Consider the following 9660-nt stretch of genomic DNA (forward strand, 5'->3'; position numbering starts at 1 on the left):
CACACACACACACACACACACACACACACACACACACACACACACCATCCAGACGTCCCTCCTTATCTCTCAGCTCCTTGGCTACATCTTGACACACTAACCATGTACAAATATGGAGAGAGCAAAGCACTGTCAACACCATCCCAGTCATCCCAGTATGGACCAGACCAGACTGCACACACACACACACACACACACACACACACACACACACACACACACACTAGACATACACACCAGGACAGACAGGTGCAGACACACAAACAGAGACGCATAACCAGTGGTGAAAAGTAACCAAGTACATTTACTCAAAAAAAAATGTACTTTTTACTCCACTTCATTTATTTGACAGCTTTTCTTATATCATATTATTAATAAAAATATGAATCAAAAAATTAATTCTTGTGTATTTGTATTGATTAAGCTACACAGCAGTTTGTAAAGAACTAATCAAGCAACAGTGTTGGTTTAATTACTCTCAAAATGTTATTCATTACATTTTACTGCTTGCCTTCATTTGAAAGTAATACATTACTTTGCAAATTACACTGTGTTATAAGTTACTTATTACACTACTTATTAGTGTATTACTTAAACCAAAATTACCTCAGAAGACCTAATGTTGATTTCAAACAGATGAGGGTCATGTTGTTTCACAGCAGTTTATTACAGTTCATTTCAAATCCAGTGCTGCAGGTCTGACCCATTCATGTGTTCACATACAGTGGTTACTGCTTTGGATTAAAATCCCCTGCTCCTATTAATAATAGCATGATGATATAGAACAATTAAATAGCCTAGATCGTTTAAAATAAATGAACAGCCTTGGACACAGGGAGGGTCAGGCAGAGGATCAAAGTCTGATCATTATGAAATATGGATACATATTTGTGGACCTATCATACGAAACACAATAAACAAATATTAAGGTTAGCACAACAAATAAAATGGCATGTGAGTATATCACTATGACAGAAGCAAATTAATACAGCAGACCTGGAAGACCCACCTGCTGGTTCCTGCCATGCCAGTCAGCTACAGCAGCACCAGAGAGAGAGTTGTGCATTAGAGCAGGACTGTGTGCCGACATTGCTCTGCAGTTGAAGGGGATGTGAATGGAAACACATCCAACATATACTAACATCACCCAGATGTGCCGGTCACCAGGACACCAGAGGCCAACTCCTTATCCGTGCTACTTTCTACCAGCCTTAGGATGCAAAAGCATAAAGGGATACGTTGTAGATGTTGCAGGCGTGTTAATGAAAACACACTGAACATGAAAACACACACTCCCAGGTGTAGCGATTAGCTGCACCCTTCTAGGGATATTTTTTCTGTTGGCGCACTGGTGGAAGTGGAGCGGTGTGCATCAGTGTGGATGAATGGAAAATAAAAAACATTAACAACTTATTTCTGGTTGTAACAACTTATGTTACTTTGTTACTGCTAACATGTAATATATTATTGTAACATCTCCTGCATTATTCTGAAATATGTCATTCTGCATTATACTTTTGGTACTTATTAAGGGCACTGAGAATGTGGCCAAAACGGTTACTGCACTCAAATTCAAAATACTGCCGCGAGTCATGTCCACCCCCCCTCCCCTACAGATTCGAGGTTGCTGGACAGCGGCGCACTGGAGACTGATTTGTTTGCCCACAGGCGGCTGCCGTGGCAGGGCTACGTCACCGCGTCCTTGATCTTCGGTTTTCCAGCGGACCGTTTGAGCAAGTCCAGCTTCTCTGCTGTTAACGCTGTTGCCGGGATACAGCTGAGGAGTAGCCGACTGCTAATGCTATGTACCGGGACACTGCTAATGCTGCTTGCCGTGTTGCTAACGTTTGTTTCTCAAAAAATCAGTTGGGTCGATGACCCACCTGCACATGGTCTACAATGTGTGATCGAAAATAATTAACAGTTGAAAGTATTCGAAATGTCCATCCCCGTCTAGCTATGATGCTAGTTAGCCAACTTTGGCTAAAGCTTACCTGTCAAGGAGAAGAGCAGCCACTTCGACATCCGATTTCAAATTCTTCTCCGCTTTCAACCGTCTCCACCGTTCAAAAGCATCTCCTATAGACCCTTGCTTTGCAAAGTATTCTCATACAATGGTTCATATGATATATTTCAAATTAGTGCTCCTACTGGTTAGGTAAGGCTTAGGAAAATAATCATGGTTGGACATGTCACAGTACAGACTCAACCTAAGGTGACATGATGTGACATCACAGAGGTGACATAAAATGTTGACTTTTGGTTTCACAAAGGACAAAAACCCTAATTCCCTGGGTCACAGTCCTGTGTTTGTTTGGACATTGTCACTCTTGTGACTACATGACCTGACTTCCTGCTTCACTCCCATCATATGACAGACTGTGGTATTTCTTTTCTTACTTTATTTCATTTTAATAAGAGTTCTGAATCTTTCCTCCACTGCTGATACTAACACACACACACACACACACACACACACACACACACACAGAAAATATAGACACACACGTCCAAACACAGATTCACTGTGGTTATTGAGTCATACACACAACTGTCTTTCCTACTTAAATGTTCAGACACTTTCACTCTCACAGTCATAAACACACACACACACACACACACACACACAGTGGTCCAGACCCCCCCTCCCTGGGAAAGGGTGAGAGGACAGCAGGCCGTCACTGTTAGCGTTACATACCACTCAGAGCGCGCTCAGATAAGACAAGCAGAGGAGCCGGGTCCTTCAAAAGACCACGACCAGACCCCGACTGATCTGCTGACAACACAGTTAAAAATACTGAATGTTCTCCACCACATATTAGACAATCCTAACATTTAAGTCTGTTCCATAATGCTCGACACCGCCTCTATAAAACTGCCTCTAAGTCTTCCCTACTTGGCCTGTAGCTGTGCAACATGTGCTCATACAACAGTTTGTGTGATATCCTATGAAGTAGAACCCAGCAAATGATGTTACATAATGTAAAGTTATCTACCTTACATAAAGTTACTGTGGTTGATTTTAGGAAAAGAAACATGGTGACGATGAAACTTAAAATGACTTAAAGTTCACTCAGTGTCATTTGTGACTCATCCAACACCCCAGCTTGCTTCCTTACCGGACAGCACATTGGTTACATGATTGCAGCCTCATCAAATATGTGGGTTATACACAAAGCACTGCCTCATGACTGAGGAGTATGTATGAATTTTGTTGCATAGCTTTTTGAAGGAAAACTTACAAACATGAGATTAGCATGAGAACAACCTGAGCAGTAGCACCCCTGGGAGGTTGTGGGGCAGTAATTACCAGAGACGTACGCTGATAAAGGAGAGAGAGAAGTGTTGCATTCACTTGCTCACTAATTTAAGCCGTTCTCTAATTGTGGCTCACTAATGGGCTGCAGAGGAGATACTATTAGCATCTGTGAGATACTTTATCTCTGAGCTAAATACACTGACCTGCAGACACTTATGGTACTTTAAGTATTTTAAAGTGAATCTTTTGTACTTTTACAAGTAAGATTTTGAATGCAGCACTTTTACTTCTAACAGTGTAGTTTTACACTGTAGTATTTCTTTTTTTTTCATCCACCCATCCATTCATTTTTATCTACTTGCCTAGGGCTAGATCATGGGGGCAGCAGGCTGAGCAAGGTACTCCAGACATCTCTCTCTGCAACAATGTTTTCCAGCTCCTCCTGGAGGATCCTGAGGCGTTCCCAAGCAAGATGAAATATATTACCCCTCCAGCGTGTTCTTGGTCTGCCCGGTGGCCTCCTACCACTGGGATGTGCAACACCTCTAACAGGAAGCACCCAGGAGTAGGAATGGGTATCATTAAGATTTTAACAATACTACTACTCTTACTGATACTGCTTATTGATCTGATACTTTAACTGTGCGCTTATCGGTTATTTGTTGTTGTTTTTTAAGAGAAATAAATGAAGCAAATCAAAAGCAAAATTAAAATTGCTTTATTCAGTTTAATTCAATTCGATTTCAATTTCATTTATAAATCCCTATATCACAATTCACAATTTGCCTCAGAGGGCTTCACAGCACATAACATCCCTCTGTCCTTTGGACCCTTGCAGTGGATAAGGAAAAACTCCCCCAAAAAACAGTTAAACAGGGAAAACATGGTAGAAATTCAGAAACCTGAAGAAATTCTTATTATAGATTATAAACTTCCTGACGTTGATGGGGTAACGGGAGATGAACTACAAGCCAGGTGGTTGAAAACGGTGCATTTCTCTGCCTGTATGTGATGCTCGTGTTTCTTTTCTGACATGCAAAGGAGTTGACTTTTCAGTTTGCAGCTTTTCAATACTACGGTCTTTAAAATTTCGGCCCGTTTAACCTCTTTAACTCCGTTCGGACGCCGGCGTCTACGCTCCCTCCCTCTTCTGTTAAATGGGATCTCACAGGCGCACTACGTCATCAAACCATGTGATGCTTGGTATCACTGGATTCAAGGCTATTCAAGAAGGCTGAGACATGGGGTCAAACATGGGGGGATTGCACATGCGCAGTGTAACTTGAGCTGCGATTCTGGAGGGTGACAGTGAATAAGCGCAGACCAGATGTTACTGTGCATGTGCAATCCCCCCATGTTTGACCCCGTGTCTCAGCCTTCTTCTTGAACAGCCTTGACTGGATTCAGGAAGCTCTCGGCTTCTTGAATCCGGCATCGTTTTTCTTTTATTTATTATGTATTTTGCACCAGAGCAGCCTAAACACACATAGTCCAAAATCGCAATGAGTGGTGACAAGCCATGTCATGCTGTTTTTCGAGGGGAAAAGTTAAAGGATTACTCGTGATCTTATGTGGAGCTGTTAGTGGGCACGTAGCTGGTTTATAAAAAGTGTGAGTCTCACTCCTACCACTATTTTTGGCTGAGATGTACCGCCTAGAAAGTAGGATCATAACTTTCATGTTTCATATGGCTTTAGTTGGTGATATTTTATGGTGTTTCTGTCATAAACAACATCAGCTATCATAATCACACCTGATTTCAATAAGGTACAATGTTTTAAGCTGTCTGAGTGTTGTTTGATCACTGATAGTACTGTTTTGAAGTCGAGTGATCGACTTGTCATTTGGAGCTCCGCCTGGATCTTTTCATGGAAAAAACACTGTTGAATGGTCATACTTTGAGCAGTCTTCTTCAAATTTGACACAAATGTTCACTGATAGTGTGCCTACAGCCCCATAGTGTCATTTACCTGCTCAGATGAAGCCACAGACAGTTATTCATCCTGAAAATCATTTTTTATTTTATTTTAGGCAAAATCTTCAACTTTGTACTGAGTTCAGAGGCCCATTACTCTGTCTCTGTATTACCTAGAGTGTTTCTAACACTTTCACAAGTAACTTCAGAGAGTTTGCTTGCTGGCAAGACCTCATGCATACATGTAGTCAGAGCGGTTCAGAGGCTACAGTCATTTTAATTTGGGTATGTCATTTTAGGTGTTTTCGCTTCAAAATGGGGGTGGAGTGCATACCGGGTTTCGTTGCCCATCCCTACCCATGAGGCATCCTGATCAGATGCTTGAACCACCTCAACTGATCCATTTCGACGTGAAAGAGCAGCAACTCTACTCCAAGCTCTCTCCGGATGTCCAGGCCCCTCACCCTGTCTCTAAGGTTGAGCCCAGCCACCCTCCATAGGAAACTCATTTCAGCCGATGTATCCACAATCTCATTTTTTCGGTCACTACCCAGAGCTCATGACCGTATACAGTACAGGCCAAAAGTTTGGACACACCTTCTCATTCAATGCGTTTTCTTTATTTTCATGACTATTTACATTGTAGATTCTCACTGAAGGCATCAAAACTATGAATGAACACATGTGGAGTTATGTACTTAACAAAAAAAGGTGAAATAACTGAAAACATGTTTTATATTCTAGTTTCTTCAAAATAGCCACCCTTTGCTCTGATTACTGCTTTGCACACTCTTGGCATTCTCTCCATGAGCTTCAAGAGGTAGTCACCTGAAATGGTTTTCCAACAGTCTTGAAGGAGTTCCCAGAGGTGTTTAGCACTTGTTGGCCCCTTTGCCTTCACTCTGCGGTCCAGCTCACCCCAAACCATCTGGATTGGGTTCAGGTCCGGTGACTGTGGAGGCCAGGTCATCTGCCGCAGCACTCCATCACTCTCCTTCTTGGTCAAATAGCCCTTACACAGCCTGGAGGTGTGTTTGGGGTCATTGTCCTGTTGAAAAATAAATGATCGTCCAACTAAACGCAAACCGGATGGGATGGCATGTCGCTGCAGGATGCTGTGGTAGCCATGCTGGTTCAGTGTGCCTTCAATTTTGAATAAATCCCCAACAGTATCACCAGCAAAACACCCCCACACCATCACACCTCCTCCTCCATGCTTCACAGTGGGAACCAGGCATGTGGAATCCATCCGTTCACCTTTTCTGCGTCTCACAAAGACACGGTGGTTGGAACCAAAGATCTCAAATTTGGACTCATCAGACCAAAGCACAGATTTCCACTGGTCTAATGTCCATTCCTTGTGTTTCTTGGCCCAAACAAATCTCTTCTGCTTGTTGCCTCTCCTTAGCAGTGGTTTCCTAGCAGCTATTTGACCATGAAGGCCTGATTGGCGCAGTCTCCTCTTAACAGTTGTTCTAGAGATGGGTCTGCTGCTAGAACTCTGTGTGGCATTCATCTGGTCTCTGATCTGAGCTGCTGTTAACTTGCGATTTCTGAGGCTGGTGACTCGGATGAACTTATCCTCAGAAGCAGAGGTGACTCTTGGTCTTCCGTCTTTCGTTGTAGCGCTTGATGGTTTTTGCGACTCCACTTGGGGACACATTTAAAGTTTTTGCAATTTTCCGGACTGACTGACCTTCATTTCTTAAAGTAATGATGGCGACTCGTTTTTCTTTAGTTAGCTGATTGGTTCTTGCCATAATATGAATTTTAACAGTTGTCCAATAGGGCTGTCGGCTGTGTATTAACCTGACTTCTGCACAACACAACTGATGGTCCCAACCCCATTGATAAAGCAAGAAATTCCACTAATTAACCCTGATAAGGCACACCTGTGAAGTGGAAACCATTTCAGGTGACTACCTCTTGAAGCTCATCGAGAGAATGCCAAGAGTGTGTAAAGCAGTAATCAGAGCAAAGGGTGGCTATTTTGAAGAAACTAGAATATAAAACATGTTTTCAGTTATTTCACCTTTTTTGTTAAGTACATAACTCCACATGTGTTCATTCATAGTTTTGATGCCTTCAGTGAGAATCTACAATGTAAATAGTCATGAAAATAAAGAAAACGCATTGAATGAGAAGGTGTGTCCAAACTTTTGGCCTGTACTGTAGGTTTGGGACACAGATAGACGGGTAAATCGAGAGCTTTGCCTTCGCTCCCTCTTCATCATGATGGTCACAATGCTCACATCACTGCTAATACCGCAACAAACAGCTTATCCATCTCCCGCTACATTTGACCCTCACTTGTGAACAAGACCCTGAGATACTTGAACTCCTTCACTTGGGCAGTTACTCTCAACCCAGAAGGGGCAATTCACCATTTTCCAACAGAGAACCTTAGACTTGGAGGTGCTGACTCTCGTCCAAACTGCTTCACACTCAACTACAAACTGTCCTGTTACATGCCAAAGTTCACGGTTCGACAACGCTTATAGAACCACATCATCTGCAAAGAGCAGAGAAGAAATTCTGGAGTGCTTCCTCCACTGCCTGTCTTTTATTTTCTCATACCATGACACATTGTTTGTTATCACTATAGGTATTCTCATGGTCAAAGACAGCTGTAAACAAAAGCTGATGTCAGACAGAATAATGAGGTGAGAATTCAGTCTGAATATCAGACTGTTAAATGTGTGTCTGTGGTGATCCAGCAGTGTGGAGCTCTGAGAGTTTATCAGAGTCCAGGGGGGTCAGCAGGTCACAGTGGGAGGCCTGAGGGTTCAGGGACAGGCTGTCTGTCTTCGAGCTAATCCTCCAGCACACATACACACACTTAGACCTGACCCTCAACCTCATAGACTGGACCAGGAAGCCAAGTGTGTGTTTATCATCTGCGTCTCTGTGTTTGCATAAATCTGTCTGTCTGTTCATGTGTTTGTCAATCTGCACTCTAAGACACGTATGTTACTGTGTGTGTGTGTGTGTGTGTGTGTGTGTGACAATGTCCATCATCCATCGCTGTGCTGCTGCTGCTGAGCGGTTACAGACAGGGAATCAGGGCAAGGGGGGAGGTCAGAGGTCAAAGAGAAACAGAAGTCCCTGACCACATCTATCTATCATCACTCCATCGTCTACACCTTCTCTTTCAGAGCAGTGCGGGGGGATTGTTAACAAAGTAACGACAGAGCTATCAGCACTTATTTCTGGAAAAGAACGACTTCTGTTGATTTATTCACATGTTCATTTTATACAGTACAGGCCAAAAGTTTGGACACACCTTCTCATTCAATGCGTTTTCTTTATTTTCATGACTATTTACATTGTAGATTCTCACTGAAGGCATCAAAACTATGAATGAACACATGTGGAGTTATGTACTTAACAAAAAAAGGTGAAATAACTGAAAACATGTTTTATATTCTAGTTTCTTCAAAATAGCCACCCTTTGCTCTGATTACTGCTTTGCACACTCTTGGCATTCTCTCCATGAGCTTCAAGAGGTAGTCACCTGAAATGGTTTTCCAACAGTCTTGAAGGAGTTCCTAGAGGTGTTTAGCACTTGTTGGCCCCTTTGCCTTCACTCTGCGGTCCAGCTCACCCCAAACCATCTTGATTGGGTTCAGGTCCGGTGACTGTGGAGGCCAGGTCATCTGCCGCAGCACTCCATCACTCTCCTTCTTGGTCAAATAGCCCTTACACAGCCTGGAGGTGTGTTTGGGGTCATTGTCCTGTTGAAAAATAAATGATCGTCCAACTAAACGCAAACCGGATGGGATGGCATGTCGCTGCAGGATGCTGTGGTAGCCATGCTGGTTCAGTGTGCCTTCAATTTTGAATAAATCCCCAACAGTATCACCAGCAAAACACCCCCACACCATCACACCTCCTCCTCCATGCTTCACAGTGGGAACCAGGCATGTGGAATCCATCCGTTCACCTTTTCTGCGTCTCACAAAGACACGGTGGTTGGAACCAAAGATCTCAAATTTGGACTCATCAGACCAAAGCACAGATTTCCACTGGTCTAATGTCCATTCCTTGTGTTTCTTGGCCCAAACAAATCTCTTCTGCTTGTTGCCTCTCCTTAGCAGTGGTTTCCTAGCAGCTATTTGACCATGAAGGCCTGATTGGCGCAGTCTCCTCTTAACAGTTGTTCTAGAGATGGGTCTGCTGCTAGAACTCTGTGTGGCATTCATCTGGTCTCTGATCTGAGCTGCTGTTAACTTGCGATTTCTGAGGCTGGTGACTCGGATGAACTTATCCTCAGAAGCAGAGGTGACTCTTGGTCTTCCGTCTTTCGTTGTAGCGCTTGATGGTTTTTGCGACTCCACTTGGGGACACATTTAAAGTTTTTGCAATTTTCCAGACTGACTGACCTTCATTTCTTAAAGTAATGATGGCGACTCGTTTTTCTTTAGTTAGCTGATTGGTTCTTGCCATAATATGAATTTTAACAGTTGTCCAATAGGGCTGTCGGCTG

This window comes from Epinephelus lanceolatus, chromosome 10 (assembly GCF_041903045.1).
Source record: "Epinephelus lanceolatus isolate andai-2023 chromosome 10, ASM4190304v1, whole genome shotgun sequence".
Taxonomy (NCBI): Eukaryota; Metazoa; Chordata; class Actinopteri; order Perciformes; family Serranidae; genus Epinephelus; species Epinephelus lanceolatus.